The following is a 20584-nucleotide window of genomic DNA, read 5'->3' as shown; positions in this document are numbered from 1 at the left end:
GATTTGAAAAATGAAAAATAAACAAATCTGTTGACATAGAATGCCTGCCATTTCAGATTTAAAGGAAGAAAAAAAAACGCCTTTGTGTTTGCTTTGTTAGAGAAAAAAATAATAGAAAATTGTGTCTCCAAGTGATGACTGGTTATTTACCTATAAGCAAGACGATCCTATCTTTACAGCAAGACATTACTTGAGCTGTATCTAAACAGCAAGCCCAAGTCATCAGTCTCAGCAAATAGAGCAGCAGAAGCCAAGGTGAAATCCTTTTATCTGTGTTTGATTCAAACTAAACAGGACGGTTAATGGGCCTTGTGCAGCAGCTTCTAGTGTATTGGCCATTTGCTTTCACTAACACATTCTGGAATGTCTTCCAGGACAAGCAGGCAGAGGAATTAGTATTTGCCTCTGTAGCCAAGATTCCCCCCATAACTTCCCTTCTTCCCGTTGCTTGTACCCTTGAGAATTAGGAGAAAATGAGGAGCTGGAAGTGACACCCAGACGTAATCTTCCAGTGCCACCTAGCGCTGCCTTTATTGCTGAACAGCACCGGCGATTTTTATTAATGGCTAAGGAATTCCAGAGATTTTTGCCCTAAAAGATTTGGTCCATTCAATCTGTCTTCATATGGAACACTTCGGTAATAATTTCTGCAAAAAAAAGAAAATGAAGGAAACAACACCCGGACACAATCTAAATTTGAAAGTCAAGATAATCCCAATTTTGTTTACCGAAAAGTTCCCTTTTAAAATTCTGAGCTCCCCCCTGGGGAGGTCTGTTCCTCCCTCTCCGAGCATCCCCTGGTTGCCTGTAGTTCTTTGTCTGCGGTTGAGCTTCCTGAGCTTTCCCAGCTTCCACATTAACAAGTCTGTTTCTGTTGCCCTTGTCGTGTTCAGACAGCCAGGGAAAATGATGTAATTATAGAATCTCACAAAAATGTTTTTAAAAAAATCAAATCACTACCAAAACAGTCAAGAAAATGAAAGCTATTTCTTTGATTTTTTTTTAAAAAAAGTCTGATCTTTAAAAATAGCTATCTTAATTCTCAAATCTGACAGAATCAACTAATATTTGATGATTTAATCAATACTAGTTCTACCCAGTCATAACAGCACTGGTGAGAAATGTGGGAACTCTGGTTTGGTGATTTTCAATGAACCTGTAGTGCACAAACCTTCCTGCAGAGGGTTTCCTTTTCTCCACTGTGTCAGTTCTGTTGTGGTTGACATCTTGTGCATGGAGAAGGAAAAGTGGAAATAAACAGGTCTTTGAATGCTGTAGATCTGTATTGTGTGAGGTGTGTAGGCTGTGTATGACATGCATGTGGTGTCTGTGTGATGTATGTGGTGTGAGTATATATGTTACGTGGTGTGTGTGTTGTATGGTGTGTGTGAGTGTGTTATGTGAAGTATATGCATATATATGTGTTATTCGATGAGGGGTGTTTGGTGTGTGTTTTATGTGTTTTGATGTGTGTGGTATGTGTAAAGTATGTGGTGTGGTGTGTGTTTATGTGTGATTTGTGGTATGTATATATGCTGTGTGTGATGTGTGTATGTGTTGTGTGGCATGTAATGTGTGATATGTGTATATATGGTATGTGTGTGTGTGATGTGTGCTTCATGTGGTATCTGTATGAGTGTCTCTCGGTGTGTATGGTGTATATGTGTATTGTGGTGTGTATATATCTGGTATGTAATTGTATGTAGTGTGATGTGTGTGTAGTGTGGTGTGTGTGGTGTGTGTATGTGGTGTATATGTGGTGTCAGTGTGTGGAGTGTGTGTGTGTATGCGTGTGTATATGTGGTGTGTGTGTATGTGTGTGGGTGTGTGTGTGTGTGTGTGTGTGTGTGTGTGTGTGTGTGTGTGTGTGGTGTGTGGAAGCCAGAGGTCACTGAACCCAATTCTCATGCAATGGCTAGGGTGGCTGGCCAGCAAAATCAAAGGATGCTTCTGTTTCTGCCTTCTTGGTACTGATATTTGCATGTGTGTGTCTCTGTGCCAGGATTTATATGGGACCTGGGGATCCAAACCGAGGTGGACATACTTGTTGCAACACTTTTCCTATGGAGTCATCTCCTTGCCTGTAATTGTTGTAGATGTTGATAATGCTATATCACAAGAAATTCAACTCCATTTTAGTTTGATGGCATTATCTATGCTGTCTTGCAAAGATAACGGCACTTCCCATAGCTACAAGATCTCTGACTTATAAATTCAAATTTCAAGGTCTACAAGCACAATGTAAAATGTTGGCTTAATGTGCTAGTTAAACATTAAACAAAGTAGGAAATGAAAAAGTGTTGAATGATATTTTTCTTAAATGGTTACTCTTGAATCCTGATTGACAGTATTTTGACAGCACATTTCATCATGTCAAAACTGGCTGTAATTCATGATGGATCAACTCTAAAAAAAGAAATGAAAAGAAAGAAACAAAGAAAGAATATATGGTATTCTAAAATAGATTATAGTTTACACTATCGTTTCCTTGAAAATTATTCTTTCAAAGACTGATTTTGTTCTCTCTCTCTCTCTCTCTCTCTCTCTCTCTCTCTGTCTGATCTGTGTGTGTGTGTCTTAAATATAGAAAAGCTCACTGAGTTAGAAAGTATAGTGGAGGAGAGAGAGTCCCAACTGGTCATCTCTTGAACCAAATGAAACTTGCAGTACTGGGATTTAGTGATAACTAATTAAGTTGTTGCCCAAGTGACCCCGACGGGAATCACCAAAACTAGGCTGTTGCCAAGACTATAGGTTGCTCTCCACAAACCGAAATTCATTGATGAAGACAACAACTGCACAACTCATTGAACATGAAGTTGTCCATCTGGTGCCTTCACCCCTATGTTTCAACATCTTTGGTACAGTAAGGTGCTCTGAAAGATCTCAAGGGAGAAATGTAAACCTAGACAAGCACAAATCCTTTAATTTACAAGGGTTACTACCTGAAAGATGTGCTAGAGAAATGGTGGCACAAAGCTTGTGGGAGAAACCAACCAATATCTGATTTATTTTAAGGTCCTCTCCATGAGATAGAAACCATAATACCCAACACTTCTTGGGTGACCAAGAGCAAGAGACTAGATAGCTCAGGGATCTATGGCAAAGCCAAATACTGTATAGATAGATAGATAGATAGATAGATAGATAGATAGATAGATAGATAGATAGATAGACAGACAGATAGATAGATAGATATAGATATAGATATTCTGCTATAGTCATAGATCAGTGCCTTGTTCAGCCATCATCAGAGAAGCTTCCTTCTACAGCAGATAACAACAAATAGAGAGACCCACAACCAGACATTACTGACAATGAGAGACCTTGGAATACTCCACACTAAAGGGTGTGTCTCAATCAAATTCCTCCCTTCAGAGCTCAGAGAAACCCTCAGAAGAGGAGGCAGAAAGAGTGTAAGGGCCAGAGGGGATGGAGGACACCAAGAAAATAAGGCCTTCCAAATCAACGTGAGCAAAGTTCATATACACTCACAGAAACTGAAGCAGCCTACACTAGTCAGGCCCCCTAAATTTATATGGTAACTTCCAGTTTAGTGTTTTTATGGGACTTCTGAGTGTGTGAACAAATTAATCTGATTCCTGTGCCTTCTCTTGGGCTCTCTTCCTTTTGCTATATTTTTAAAATAAATGAATAAATGAAAACCTAGCCACTAGGGCAAAAGTTAACAACTAAATTATCATTGATGCCACTGGAATGGGAAAAATCAGTTTTCACCAGTGGAGTGTCACTGGATATGTTGACCACTACAGAACAGGCCCATGTTCAGTAATTGACCAAAATATAATGGACTCCACAGATTTTTTATGTGCTTTTTTATTTGGTTACAATTTTGTGGGTTTTGTTTTGTTTTGTTTTGTTTTGTTTTAGGGGTATTGTTTTATTTTTTCTTGGTTTAGGAAGATTTTGTTGTTGTTTTAAGTTTTAGTTTGCTTTTTTGAGAAAAAATTAGAGTTGGGTGGGTTGGAGGGTAGAGGAACTGAAAAGACTTGGGGGTAAGGGAAGAGTATGATTAAGATATATATAAATCTCACAATTGTTTTAAATAATAAAAATACAACAAAACACAACAAAGTGAGATCAGAAGAGATATGTGAAATCAGGCCAATGCACAGAAAATTATTGAAATATCTCACAATGATAAATTTTAAGGCCAGCAGAGCAAGGGATGAGAATGGAAGAGACAAAACACCACAGGGTGAATGGTTACCACATAAGAAATAACAACCCCAAATCAGTGTGATTCTTGTGAAACTGACACACAAATCCTAAACTTTCCAAAACTTGGAAAGCTAAGCTATAAACATATATTTAAACAAAAGTACTTCATGTGCAATGTTGAGTTTTAATTTTATTTTCTTAACTGAGCATGAAATCCAGGGTCTTGACCTTACTAGCAAGTACTCTACCTCCCAATTAAATCCCCAACACAACACTGCTGGAATTTTAGGCACTAATCATAAAACCTGCTTCTCTGAATAAAATCTAATCACCTTGTACCTTTTAGCAATCCAAAAATTCAATAGTTCTTAAGATGGCATTCTAAAACAAAACAAGACAAATCAAACACAACTTCTGAGACATTCTCTAAAGGTGACGTTATACAATTTGCCCACCTGCCCAGGCTGTTCATTGCCCCAGCCTCCATGACTTCCTGTTGTATCACCAAGATTGTTCACACCTTCCTTCTACAAAGGAGCTTACTGTCAAGTGTCTCACTCCTTTTCCCACTCCACATATCTGGACTTTTCCCTCCTCTCAGAGAAGTATCCTCACCTCCCTGGCCTGATTGGATGGTAATGAATTAATCGATGTAATTTATCCCAGAATGGTAAGTCATCCTCTGTACCTTAGGGCTGAGAATGACTCAGCTGTTGCCTTGTTACCCCACTATGTTCAGCCATATTCTGAAAAAGTAACACGCAATAATAAAATGTTATGAGGAAGCAAAAAAGAAAGCATGGACAAATTATATACAAAACAAAACAGATGAGCAAGTCAAATCATTAGTAAAATTTATGTTTTTCCAGAAATGTCAGTAGAAGTATGTATGCATATGTGTGTTTATGTGTGTGTGTTTCTCTGTGTGTGTGTCTGTCTGGATGTATGTATCTTTATGTATATCTGTGTGTATGTCTGTGTGTATCTCTTCATGTGTCTGTGTATGTATGTCTGTTAGTCTGTGTGTGTCTTTCTTTGTGTGTGTATCTGTGAGTATCTTTCTGTCTGTATGTTTATGTATATCTGTGTGTATGTGTATCAGTATGTCTATGTCTGAGTGTGTGTGTGTGTGTGTGTGTGTGTGTGTGTGTGTGTGTGTGTGTGGAAAGAGGGTGTGCCTTCACTTCTTTTTATGATCTTATCCAAATGTATTTTGGGGGAGTTAAGTAGTAGCCTGCTCATTTATCAGATTCCTTCTCTTGCCCTTCTTTTAAAATATAGTTTTTAAAATGTTCTAACCTTGCTCAGAAGTGAGTGTTTTAAAATGTTGCTCTATTTCAACTGATAAAAACCATTACAGGAAATCTTTCATCTCATATCTCTGAGAAAGAGTCTCAAGATTAAAAACAAGTGGAAGTTACTAGGAAAAACAAGTGCCTGACTTGTTGGTGTGGCAAATGTTGTGACTGATCAATGTGCAAATACATAAATAAAGCATATCTGTCAGCTGAGGAAAACTGACTGCAATGTCATAGAAAGGGGGTTGAGGAAAAGCAACTTAAAGGGACCAACAGTTTTACTCAGAGCCAGAAGAGGGCGTGCATCATTCATGAGACAGAAAATAGCAACTAGATCCAATACTATCACTTCTTCACAGGCTTCTGATGCAGGAGGTTTTAATGAGTTAGGAGCTGAAGATACTTTTAAAATACTGAACAAAAATTAAAATATACAAATACATTTTAATTTAGTTTAAGAGTAGCTAAATACATTAAGACAATTAAAATACTGTCAACACTTGACAGTACTTTATTGAAATAAGAATGAAAAAGTATATATACATATAATTTTCTGATATTTCTATTTAAATCTGCTTAAGAACAAAAGAGAATTTGTTACTCTTACCAGATTTACTGCCATGATAAAAAATTTGACTAAAGAAGGTTTTAAGGACATGGGATTTTCTCTCCTACTCTAGAACTAGACATATGCAAATACAAATAGAGATGATGGAGGTTGGTTTAGGATTATATGTGCAAATATGTATTTTTCAATATGAATTAGCATATATACATATAAGTAAATTGAACATTAATTGATGTTACATAGAGTTATCAAAAGTAAATAATAGAGTTATGTAAAATAAATGGCACTGTAAAAGAAATGTAGACCAGAAATATATTAATAACTCATATGAAAAAGAATGAACCACAACGCCATGAATATGTAACTACACACAATACCTGGGAGAGGTCCCATAACAGGCTACCTTTGGGGACATGGTAGCTTCAGAAACAGGCAGCAAATAAATATCCCAAATAACTTTAGTTTCCTCTGATGTGATGATTCACAATACTAGATTAATAAAATATTTGTTTTCATTAAAAAAGTTACTGGGAACCCTGTTTCCAGGGGTGTATGGAGAAAATAGAGAGTAGACCTCAAACACATGTGAAGAATTCCATCACCACATATACAAAGAGCCAGATGAGCTCTAAAATACTCTTTGTTACCATATTTAATTTTTAAAACAACATTTTAAGGCTATAGTATTTTTACTTCTGAAAGAAATATTAAAATTCATCTTAAATATAAGATTTTGTCACTGGTCATATGTGCTTAATGAGTGACAGAATATATGTATTTATTAATTTATTTTTGAGACAGACACTCACTAATTAACTCTAGCACAGCTGGAACTCACTATGTATCACAGGCTGTTCTTGAACTCACAGCCATTCTCCAGTCTTCTAGGGACTGGAATTTAGAAGCTTGTTTCATCTTGCTTGACACCCCAGGAAATATTTTAATCCAGATCTTTTAACATAAAACCCTCTTGTATTACTATATGTCAAGGGTTAAATTTGGAATCCATTGTGTTAATGCTGGCCCAATTGTTTCGTCTTTTCTTTTTCTTAGAAAAAAAGTACCTAATATATTTCAAAAATTAGTTGCATTTTGTTAATTAAGACAATTATTGTAACTTAAAATTCATTACCAAAGGCTCAGGAAACACTAATTAGCCATCAAATACTGCAGTGAGTAAAGTTACTGGACCATGCATCTACAAAAAAAAAAAACAAAAACAAAAACAAATTGATAGTGCAAGATCTGATTTACCACTGACAGAAAACTAACACCGTCCTTCTAAATGACATTTATCTAGGAACTGCAATCACTGCTGTATCCATGAAAAATTGTTCAAATTCAAGCATTTATCAGTTGTGAAGAATAACTCCATAAACTTGAAATTTTAATTTTCACTTTGAATCTCTATGAATAAAAATTAACAGGATTCTGTCTTCACATCCATTCTGTTACTCTGTGTCTTTAAAGGTAAATTAAGACCATTAATATTGAAGGATATTGATGACAATTGATTGTTCATTCTTCTTTGTTTTGGATTTGTGGTGGTGGCAGAATTGTGTGGATTTCCACACCCTTTTTTTCTATTAGATATTGGCAAAGTGGGATATCTATTGCCTATGTTTTTCTGGTTGTAGTTAATTTCCTTGGGTTGAAGTTTTCCTTCCAGAACAGCCACCATAAAACTAAATGGAGAGAAAATCAACTTGATTCCTCTAAAATCCAGAACAAGACACAGCTGTCCACTCTCTCCATACCTCTTCAATATTGTACTTGAAGATCTAGCTAGAGTAATAAGAAAACGAAAGGAGATCAAGGGGATACAGATTGGAAAAGAAGAAGTCAAGCTTTCACTATTTGCAGATGATATAATAATTTATATAAGTGACTGGAAAAATTCTTCCAGGGAACTCCTAGAGCTGATAAACAGCTTCAGCAAAGCGGCAAGATACAAGATTATCTCAAAAAGCTCAAAAGCCCTACTATCCAAACTTACCAAACAACAGAGAGTGAGAATGCAAATTAACAAAATAAAAAAATGAAAGGGGGGACATAACAACTGACACTGAGGAAATCCAGAAATCATCAGGTCATAGTTTGAAAACCTGTACTCAACAAATTTGAAAATCTAAAAGAAATGGACAATTTTCTGGATAGATATCACTTACCTAATGAAATAGACGCAGTCTTTAAAAGTCTCCCAACCAAAAAAGCCCAGGGCCACATGACTTCAGTGCAGAATTCTACCAGAAATTCAAGGAACAGCTAATACCAATTATCCTCAAAGCATTCCACATGATAGAAGCAGAAGGGTCATTGCCAAACTCTTTTTTACAAGGCTTCAATAACCATGGTATCCAAGCCACACAAAGACACAACTAAGAAAGAGAACTACAGACCAATATCCCTTACGAACATTGATGCAAAAATACTCAATAAAATAAGAGCACAAGATGAAGAGGAGAGGAGAAGAAATGGAGGAGCAGATATATTGAGTTGGGGGAAGAATAGAGGAGAGAGAGCAGGATGAGAGATACCATATCAGAGGGAGCCACTATAGGTCCGAGAAGTGATCTGGAACTAGGAAGATCTCCAGAGACCTATAAGGATGACACGATCTGACAGTCTGGGCAGTGGAGGAGAGGATGGCCTAGAAACCCTTCCCCTAGAATGAGATTGATGAATACTCTCTATGCTATTCTAGAGTCCTCATCCAGTGGCTGATGAGAGCAGAGACAGACATCCACAGAAATACACTGAGCTGAAATCTGGAACTCAGTTGAAGAGAGGGAGGAATGAAGAACGAAGGGGTCTGTACCTGGTTGGAGAAACCCACAGAAACAGTTGGCCTGAAAAAGGGAAAGCATATCGACCCCAGATGCTCTTTGGGAGGACAGTACAGGACTAATCCAGCCCCCTGATCATGGATGCCAATGGGGAGGCCCCTGCACTCCTGGGAGCCTCTGGAGGTGGACTGGCGTTTTGCCCTGGTGGGTGGGAGGGACTTCGAGAGCCCATACCACTTGAAGGGATTCGCTCTGTCTCTGAACACATGGAGAGGGGCCTAGGCCCAGCACAGGAAGATTTGGTGGACTTGGTGGAGCCCTGGTAGGGGGCCCTACCCTGCCTGGGGAGTGGCAGGTGGATGGGGTGGGGGGTAGGTTGGAGGTGGGGGAGAAGGAAAGGGGTGGGGGGAGGGAGAGGGAGAGGGAGAGGGAAAGTACATGTGAAAATATTAATAATTTAATAAAAAATGCAAAAAAAACTTAAAAAAAATACTGGCAAATCAAATCCAAGAACACATCAGAAAAAAATCATCCATATGATCAAGTAGGCTTCATCCCATGGATGCAGGGATGGTTCAACATATGAAACTCCATCAATATAATCCACCATATAAACAAACTGAAAAAGAAAAACCATATGAACATCTCACTAGATGCTGAAAAAGCCTTTGACAAAATCCAACACCCCATCATAATAAAGGTCTTGGAGAGATCAGGGATAACAGAAACATACCTCAACATAATAAAAGCAATATACAGCAAACCAACAGCCAACATCAAACTGAATGGAGAGAAACTCTGCATGATTCCTCTAAAATCAGAAACGAGACAAGGCTGTCCACTCTCTCCATAACTGTGGTATTGTACTGGAAGATCTAGCTAGAGCAATATGACAACAAAGGGAGATCATGGGAATACAAATTGGAAAAGAAGTCAAATGTTCACTATTTGTAGATGATAGGATAGTTTACATAAGTGACCTGAAAAAACTCTAGCAGGGAATTACTACAGCTGATAAGCACCTTCAAAGTAGTGATGGTGATAGTTGGGCAAATTGATTTTGGGAATGTTTGAGTATTAATTAGTATTTTACACCCAGTATAAAAGAAAATCTTGAAAATATATAAGAGTATACAATCCATAGTACATATATTTATATGTTTATATATTTATATACAGAAAAGTAAAATTCCATTTCTATAAAGCATATTGAGAATGGAAAGGACCTTTACTCAGTAAATGTTCAGTATTTAAAATTTTCTGAGTCAAGATAGAATTCTTGGTCATAGAATGTGAATCCAATTTTCCAACTTGTATTTATTCTATATAATATCTTTTCATATTTCCCCTGGACATTGTGTTTATTCTTAACAATGTAAGAAAATGGTACTTGTATAAACTGTATCTTTTTTACATCGCTATCTATTTTCTACATTTTTCCTTAGGTGTTAAAGAATCAAAAATTATTAGGTTTACCTTTATAAACCCTTTGAATGTGGAAATATAAATCTGCACATTGTGTGAATTAAACATGTTTCCATAACTAGAGGGGAACCATAAAGCTTGATTAATTGTTCTCTAAAATATCATACTTTGATTATGGAGATTTCGAAGATTATTCACATTAAATTGTTAAAATATATGTTACCATCACATCTTATGTTTCATCTGCCTTGGCAGTAGCAGTCATATTAATCATTTTTAATATTCTGATTATATAATTTAAAGTATAAGTTATCTTATTTCATTTCTGTAATACATCCTAAGCCATCATTTCTTCCCCAAGGCATCAGAGTGAGCTCGTTCGAGTCTGCCTCCCACTTGTGGACAGACATTTTAAGATTTATTGCTAATTTCCATTATCATTTTCTTCATGACATTTCTAATCTTCCCTCATTTATTAAAAGAGTCTCTCACTTGGCATGAAGTTGTAGAACTCTGAGTGCTAGATGTTGCCATAAGGAGTAAGACAGTCTTGGAGTGAAGTTTGGCCTTATGTTTGGATGTCTCATTTGGTGGGGAAGAAGAGCTAACTTTTATAAACCCTAATCCCTCACATTTATCCCTAGCTTTATTTTATGCTTCTCATTTATGGTAATAAAAACATTGCCAAACACATTTTGCTTGTTCCGCTGGATTCTCTGAATTGTTGCTAGCATATAGCCAAATTATAATTCTGGGCTTCATCCCTCCATCACTGATATCAAGCCCTCATCTTCTCTTTTTGTTGTTCAGGCTTTCTTTCTAACTTTTCCAACAACGTATTTCTAATAAGTTTTAATTTCCTTGTGAAAATCCCAGCCAAAATTAGAGTGTCTCAATATAACAAATATGCATCCTATAGATGCTAAACTGTATTACTGTAAGTCTTATTGTTTGGATCCACAAAATAAAGGCACCTGAAGTCAGGAGTTGGTGGTGCATGCCTTTAATCCCAGCACTGGGGAGGCAGAGGCAGGTAGATCTCTGTGAGTTCGAGGCCAAGCCTGATCTACAGAGCAGTTCAGGACAACCTCCAAAGCAATGCAGAGAAACCCTGTCTTGAACCACCACCAACCCCCAAAAAAGCACCTGAATTGAGAGTTCAGCTCACAAGTAGAAGTGTGCTTAGAATGCAAGGGACACTTGACCAACACCAGAGTCTGCTGTGTCCACCCGCAGAAGTCCTGGATCATTCATGTTGGAGAGGATGTGGAAAAAGGAGAACATTCCTCCACTACTGGTTGTAGTATAAACTTGTAGAGCCACTTTGGAAATCAACATGGTGGTTCCTCAGAAAACTGGGAATCAATCTATCAGACCCAGCTGTACCCCTCCTTGGCATATACCCAAGGAATGCCCAATCATACCATAAGGGCACTTGCTCAACTATGTTCATAGCAGCTATATTTGTAATGGCCATAATCTGTAAACAACCTAGATATCCCTCAACGGAAGAATGGATAAAAAGAAAATATGGTACATTATACAATGGAGTATCACTCAGCTGTTAAAAACAATGATATCATGAAATTTGAAGGCAAATGGATGGAACTAGAAAAAAAATCACCCTAAATGAGGCAATCCAGACCCAGAAATGTAAACATGGTATATAGGTATTTATTAGCTGTAAAATAAAGGATAACTATGCTACAATCCAAAGACCCAGAGAGACTAGGTAGCAAGGAGGAGTCAAGTTGGGGAGTGGCACACAGATCTCCCTAGGTAAATAGAGATTTCATGAGTGGACTGCATCTGGGTGGCAATGGGATCATGAACAATCAGGCTGTGGGTGAAGGGAGAGAGTACTGAAAAAGACTACTAGACAGGAGGGGGCATTTTAGGGTCAGATAAAAACCTGGTGCAAGGGAGTCTCCCAGGAATTTACAAGGATGACCTCAGCTAAAACTCCTAGTAACAGTAGATACATAGCCTGAACTGGCTAGCTCCTGAGACCACGCAAGACTTCAAGTGGAGGGAGTGGTACACTAACCCAACCATATAACCTTCCGGTAGTCTGTCCTGCTGCGTATTGGCAGATAACTGGGCAGGAAGAGACCGAGTTCAAGAGCCAGAGTAGGAGAATTCTGAGAAGAGGGAAGGTGGAGTCAGAGGAGTCTCTAGCGAATGCAGAGAAGCAAGATGAGAATGCTTTACTGAGAGAAGGTAGCAATCTTATCAGTGGCTAAACACTGATAAGAATTATGGGTCAATTTAAGTGTAAGAGTTAGCTAGTAACAAGTCTGAGCCATTGGTTCAGCATTTATAAATAATGTAAGCCTCTGTTACGTAACTTTGGAAGCAGCTGCTGGGTATTTGGGACCAAGCAGCTCTGGGACAGGAAATGTCCATTATCATAAGGCTTTCAAACTTTCTGCAATAATTTACACATAAAGCCTGAAAAAGCTTTAAAAGGGATTCTAAACACACAAAAACAGAGTCAAACTTGTCTTCTTGGTAACGGCTTTTTCTTGGGTATGTTCTGCTGCTAGTGGCAAGCAGAGGCATGACTCCTTTAAGAGAAGGCTTCCTGACTCAGTGTTATTGACAGAAACTGTGGGGTTAGGCCCTGCCACCAAACACTTAAATGGGGTTTATGAGCAGCGGGTGGTATGCTACTCAGGGGAAGCCTGGACTCAGAAACTACCCAGAGATGGAGTGGTAAACATGGCTCCAGCTGGTGTCTCCACCATGAAGCTGGATACTCGGGACGCTAATGAATGGGACAGAGTCAGTCGCCAAAGCTGAAGCTTTCTGTCCTAGCCATGCCTGCTTAGCAGTTTAAAGGTTCATGTGGCCAGAAAAAGATAGCCATATGCAGAAAAGACAGATTCAGATGGGGGAAAAACCCTGTAAGCTGTTTACAGTGTATTAAAAAAATAAATGTAGGCTTGGGAGAGAAAAGAAAAAGGGTAGAAAAGGTCCTTTAAAGAGAATAGAGTAATAAAAAATAATATGCCACATAAATATGAAAATTACACAGAGTCTGAATTATGTATATTAGTGTGTTGTCTTTAAATTTTTGGCTGGTAAAATACCTTGGATTATGAAAACTACTATGGCAAACCAACCTATATATTTTAAAATTATCTTGACTTCAAACTTTAAGTCAAAAGATCTGTTACTTTGGGGGAGAGGTTATTCTTTTGTCTTCACAGGAAATGAGAGGTTGTGGATTCATTCCAGGTTAAGAAAAATGAGGTTTGATCAAGGAAGACTCCCTGAAAACATGTCCAGTGGGAACCAATGGCCCAGGTGATCTAGCATCCAGAACAGCTTCCAGGCTGTTGACTTAGATGATCCAGCCTCACAAAATACTCCACTCAGGACTTGACCATAATCCTAAATTTTCTCAGGGACCTCCAAAGAATACAAGTGGCCCCCAATCAGCAGGAAGTAGTCTAGAGAACTATGTCCATGTTCTCAAAATATTGGTTATAAGTGTTTATTACTATTTAAGGGGTATTGGTTACAAATTATTATTGGTTATATTTTTAAAAGGCTAAACAAATGAGTTAAATTCAGAGATCTCTTTCTAAAAAAAAGAAAAGGGGCTGCATATAGAAATGATGGGGAGATGGGGAGATGGGGAGATTATTGAATCTACTTTAATCCTCAAAACAACTGTTAATCTCAAATATTTTCCATTGGTATGGATTTTAGTTTATTGATATGCTTTAAAGTTATTCCTGTTATGTTGTATGCATTTTTATGTGTGTATGTTTCTTCTCTTGCTGTGTGAAGCTGGTGAACTGATTTTTAGATATTTTATTTAAATTAAAAACAATCTTATTTTGCATACCAATCCCAGTTCCCTTCTCCCTCCTGTTCTCCCACTCTCCCCTCCATCTCCCCATCCTATGCCCCCCACACACCTCAGAGAGAGAGTGAGGCCTCTCCATTGACTTTTTTATCTGAGGGTGTAATTCTCTGGGGCTGGTGAAATAGGGAACATACACACAACATCTTCAAGTTCTCAGTGTCTTTTCTTTCTTCCCTTCCCTCCTTCCAGATGCTCCATTTTATCTCTCCCGATGTCTTCCTTCTAACTTTATTTTTTCCCTTACAGCTTACATACCCCAGCAAAATCTTTCAAGCAATATAAAAATTACAATGTGGCTACATATTATTTTTCAAGCAAATGAATACAAGTAAAAAACAGCATGTTTCCCTTAAATGATTAAACATTTTACCTTAGGTATTACAGGTGAAAAACAAATTATTCCCAAGGACCAGCATACATTTATGTCTAAGCAACTTGTTATAGATTAACAAAGTGTAAACAATCAAGGTATTTTTCTTACTCAGTTCTTTTACTAGCTAGCTGCATTTCACAGCTAAAAAGAAAAGGACCAATCATCAATCATCTTATTACTTATCTCAAAAGGTAATCTTATAAAAAATGTTAAAAGAATCACAAATCTGAACTTTTATATATTAAAAACAATCAGTTATTTCTATTTTAAATCCTATGGTTGCATACTCATTTTCAATTGTTTTTAGTAAATTATGTCAGGAAACTTATCACCTTGGTATAACCACCTTTATGAGGAGCAGAAATATCCCCAAGATATGTTAATGACTAGTGGGGGACGCCTATCTCCTTAGAAAAAATTCTTAAACTTTTTGATACATGACACCCTTCATTCTCAGTTTTCCCCAGGTACTTCATAAGTAAAGCATATCATAACTCAGATAGACATACACATATGAGCATACACAGCTGCCTAACAAATCCACCTAAAAGGGGAAAAAACTATATAAGTTTGTAAGTAATGGAATAAGGGTGCAATGAAAATGTTGTTATTTGTAATGCAAACAATAAGTTGACCACTAGATAGCAGTATTTGACTAGAAATCTAAGGAAAGGGAGCTTCATTCCTTGCAGACAAGACAGCGTTTCCGTTTTCCTTTTTGTTTCTGTTACATCTGTCCATTGACATTCTTACATATGCACAGTACATTCTAGCTATTCTCCTCCCCAACAGTCTCTCATCTCCTTCCCATTCCGGTCAAGCTCCATTCTCCCCTACCAGTTCCAAACTTGTGCCTCTCTGAGTTTAACCAAGGCCTTCTAGAAGCGTGACCACTGATTGGGAACTCTCCAATGGAGATTTGTGTGTACAGATGAAGACAAGACTCCCCTTCACTCATAATATGCTAGTAGCCAATAGTGCAGCAGTATGGCATAGCAAAACTTATTTATCAATAGTCACAATAGATCTGTCCAACATCTATACCATCCATCAACGGACTGGTGTCATCAAGGCCTTGTGATATTATCAAACAGACATGATTTAATTGGCCTGCCTCCCCCTCTTTATAAACTAATTGATCTGAATTGGCTCTTCTTGTTTTTATATTCTCTTATGTTAAATAATGAAATGGTCACACATATAGTGGTCACTGTGGTCCCTGATGTTATCAACTGTAGTGTTCACTGTGATGGTCAGCCTTACTGTTCACTGTGGTGGTCAGTTGCAGTGTCCTCTGGTATGGTCAGTCATACTGGTCACTTCGGTACTTAGTGTTATTGCCCAATGTTCATCAGTTCTAGTGGTCACTGTGGTGGTCAGTTGCAGTGTCCACTGTGATGGTTACTTAAGGTGTCGACTAGTGGTGAGTTGTAGTGTCAACTTTCATAATCAGTCAAACAAGCATGATTTAATTGACCTACCTCCCTCTCTGTGTATACTAATTGATCTGGATTGGCACTTCTTGTTTTTATATTCTCTTATGTTATACTCACTGGGATGGTCAGTTGTACTGTTCACTGTGAAGTGCAGTCATATTTGTCACTGTGATGTTCAGTAGTAGTGTCCACTGTAATGGTCAATTGTGATGTCCACTGAGGTGGCCAGTTATGGTGTCCCTTGGCGGTCAGCTGTAGTATCCAAGTTGTGGTGTCCAGTGCTGGTCAGTTGTAGTGTACACTGTGATGGTCAGTTATAGTGTTCATTGTGAAGTTCTATTGTGGTGTCCCCTGCTGGTCTATAGTAGCATCCACTGTGATGGTAAGTTGTGTTCCCTCATGGTCAGTTGGAGTGGCCACTGTAATGGTCAGTAGTAGTGTCCACTGTGGCCTTTCTTGTGATATCCACTGCAATGGTCAGTTGTGGTATCCCCTAGTGGTCATTTGTAGTGTCCACTATGATGGTCAGTTGTAGTGTCTACTACAGGTCAGTTGTAGTGTTCACTGTGGTAGTCAATCAAAGCCATCACTGTGTTGGTCATTTGTGGTATTCACTCTGATTGTCAGTCATAGTGGTCACTGCACTGATTGTTAATGTGGTCACTTGTACTGCTTAATGTTGTTCACTGTGGTGGTTACTTACAGTGTCTTCTGTGATGGCTAGACTTGGTGTTCACTGTGTTGATCAGTTGTAGCGGTCAATCATAGTTGTCACTATGGTTGTCAAATTGTTTTAGTTAGGGTTTCTGTACTGGCGAGTTTTGTGTGTCAACTTGACACAAGCTAGAGTCAACAGAGGGGAAGGAGCCTCTGTTGAGGAATATGTCCATGAGATCTGATTGTAAAGCCTTTTCTCAATTAGTGATCAATGGGGGAAGGTCCAGCCCAGGGTGGACTGGTAGTCATGGGTTCTATAAGAAAGCAGGCTGAGAAAGACATGGGGGAAAAGCCAATAAACAGCACTCCTCCATGGCCACTGATCCTGCCTACAGGATTCTGCCATGCTTGAGTTCCTGCCCTGACTTCCTTCATGATGGGCTACAATGTAGAAGCGTATGTTCAAATAAAACCCTTTCTCCCCAACTTGCTTTTTGGTCTTGTTTCATTGCAGTGATAGAAACCCCCAACTAAGACTGTTTCTATTTCAGTGAAGAGACACCATAACCATGGCAACTCTTATAAGGGAAAACTTTTAACTGGGGCTGAATTACAGTTTCAAAGATTTCATCCATTATCATCATGGTGGGTCATGGCAGCTTGCAGACAGACATGATGCTGAAGAAGCAGCTGAGAGTTCTACACCAGGATCAGCAGGCAGCAGGAAGTGAACTGACTTGAACTCCTGAGACCACAAAACCCACCCCCACAGTGATATACTTCTTCCAGTAAGGCCACACCTGCCACCAAAAGGCCACACCTCCTAAAGTGTCACTACCTATGGACCAAGTATTCAAACACATGAGTCTATGGGGGCCATCCCTATTCACAAAGATATTGTCTCACCTACTTTGATGGTCAGACATAGTAGTCACCTGTGGTGTAGTCTTCTGTAGTGGTCACTGTCATATTCTATGTAGTGGTACAGTATGTTGTAGTAGCCACTATTATGGCCGGTTATAGTAGTGGTCACTGAGATGGCTAGTTGTAGTTACCATTATAAAGTCTGTCACAACGGTCACTGAAGTGAATACTCACAAGAAGTCAAGAGGCATTCAGTAGGCCAGATTTCTACAGGAAGAAGAAGAATCACAGTCTGGAGTCTATGCATCCTTCACTCCTCAGGATTCAGACTAACAGAGGATCCTCACAGAAAGATGTGATATTTCTTATCTCCTTTCTTCACAGAAGATTCTTGGAGTCCCAGACTAGGAGAAGGCTTCCCAAAGTAGCAGACTGACAGTATCTACCATACCAAAATGCTCTTTGACCTTATTCCTGAATTTTTGCCCCCAAACCAAGTTTATTTTAATGAGATCTTTTCTACACTAAAAAGCTTCCAACTTTCAATTTATTCTGTACTTCTGAATAACTATTTTCTTTGTTTGGGTTATGCCTCTTATAGCTCATGAAAAAAGAAATAATCCTATTTCAATGCTTGAGAAGGGATGCTTTGTCTATTTAAATAGTAAAATGGTGCCAAACACCACAGGAGGGAGCCTGTGTCTCACACTAGAGAACTTATTTGCTAGCTGTGCAGCATGCTGAGACACTCAGAGAGTCTCTGGAGTCATTATATGAACATTAACATGAACTTCAAAAAAAAATCGAACATTATCAGGAAGAAATTTAATCACTTCATAATGAAAACAGGGTCAATCAATCAAGAAAACACAACAATATTAAATATGTGTCTTAGTAATGGAGCTTCAAAAGTATAAATCGAAGCCTGGCCTAATTACATGAAACAGAATGTTCCAAAAGTAACATTTGGGAATTCTAATAACTGTTTCTCAATCATTGACATAAAATTAAATCTAAAATTTGGTGAAATGGAAAAGTGTTGAACAATATATTCCAAGTTGGTGATGAAGTCCAGTTAAAAATTAAACAGCACAGTAAAAAGAAAGGAAGAGGGGGAAAGAAAGGGAGAGCAGGGAGAACAGGAGAAGGCTGTGAGGAAATGGGAATAGGAGGAGGAGAAATCATCACTGGGAAGTTTGGCTTAGCAGAGACACCTGTAGAGGGCCAGGAATGAATAAGGGCAGACACTGTCCTTTGAAGCCATGGCTGCAGTATCATCATGCCCTCCCTGATCTCATCTGTAGAGTCATCCATGCTGACTTTTCACAAGGAAGTACCTCATGCTGCTTCTTTATGCTGACCTCAGCGGATGCCACCAACACTCATGCACCCAGCAGCTATTGCCACTATGGGACCCCCTGTACTGTATCACCTAATGCTTTCCCCACCAAAGCTGTTATTCTAGCATACTGAAACACAGTTGCCAATGTCCTATGCCATACTGCTCCAGACCTCAAAGCTATAGCCCATTCTGTGCAAACCCTTCTTCCAAATGCTGGCTCTTCAGCCATTTTAATATCCTTAGTGTGAGCTTGCCAGTATATATACACGGGAGCCACTCTCACTCCATAAGCCCATTCTGCCTGACCCACAGTCTTTTGGGCTAGCCACATGAGTCTATGCTTCAGGCATTGAATAACCACAAATATAAACTAACCAGCTGTGGACCCTGGGTACACTGCCAGTTTGTCATACACACAGCTTGGTCCCTGGCAGTGTGACCCTTCAGACTCTGGCAAAATCTGCAGAATCAGAGGCAGCTATCCAGCACTCTAGATCCTTGAATCTAAGTCACTCTATGACAACTCCACACAATGGCTTGGGTGCCTATGCAGCAGATACAAATGCTGCATCTACCCTTAAGGCACTTGTGAGCTTGATCTAGCACCAAACGGGATGTGCACAGCCACACTATCTTCTATAGGACACATGCTCAGGAGTTTCTGAGCTTTGTGACTGGGAAACACTGACATGGATGCCTGCAGCTGTGGCTATTTAAGACACTGATAATGGAGCTCTAGAGAGACTACTGAATTCCAGTAGATAAAGTCGTATAAACCTTATGTTGTATCTAACCAGTGCCTTCACTTCCACCCACATATAAAGGTAATCTCCACCTAAAACAGTCTGTAAATATGGAAACGGTAACTACTCTATCAAATGAACAGAGGTATCAATACAAGGTATAAGAACCACACACACACACACACACACACACACACACACACACACACACACACACACAAATATTAAGAAGCATGGCACCACCAAAGGAACACAATTTTCAGTTTGGAGCATTCAAGAAAAAGAAATATCTGAAATTCCAAATAAACACACAACAATTTGAAGTAGTTATGGGTGGTAAAAACAACAAAAACTTGAGAAAAGAATACGTACACAAAAGAAAGTAAGTAAGGAGATTATAAACAGTAGAAAAGGAACTAGACAAGTGCAAAGGTGAAAATGCAAGGAATGAAATGAAAGCTGAAATAGGAAGCATTGTGGTGGTTTGAAAGAAAATGGACCCCTTAAGGAGTGGCACTATTAGGAGGTGTGGCCTTGTTAGAGGAAGTGTGTCACTTCTGGGTGGGCTTCGAGGTTTTCTATGCTCATGCTGTGCCCAGTGTCACAATTCAATTCCTGTTGCCTGCAGATCAAGATATAAAACTCTCAGCTTCTTCTCCAGCACGCCACCATGTCCCACCATGAAGATAATGGACTAAACCTCTGAAACTGTAAGCTACCACCTGTTAAATGTTTCCCTTTATAAGAGTTGGCATGTTCATTGGGCCTCTGCATAGCAACCGTAACTAGGACAAGCATCAATAGTATAGTTGTTTAATGAGAGTAAAGAACATTTGAAACTGAAGATAGGTTACTTGAAATTATCTTGTCAGAGGATAAAAAGAAAGAGATGAAAAAGAATGAAGACAGACTTTGAAAACTATGGATCAGTGCCAAGAGAAATCTTATGCATATTAAAGGACATATGTATTTAAAATATGTTTATAATTGAAATAGAATTGTATTTCTTTTCCCATTTCTTTCCTTCCTCCAG

The sequence above is a fragment of the Cricetulus griseus genome (assembly GCF_003668045.3).
Source record: "Cricetulus griseus strain 17A/GY chromosome 1 unlocalized genomic scaffold, alternate assembly CriGri-PICRH-1.0 chr1_0, whole genome shotgun sequence".
NCBI classification, from domain to species: Eukaryota; Metazoa; Chordata; class Mammalia; order Rodentia; family Cricetidae; genus Cricetulus; species Cricetulus griseus.
This window is presented reverse-complemented; position numbering follows the sequence as displayed.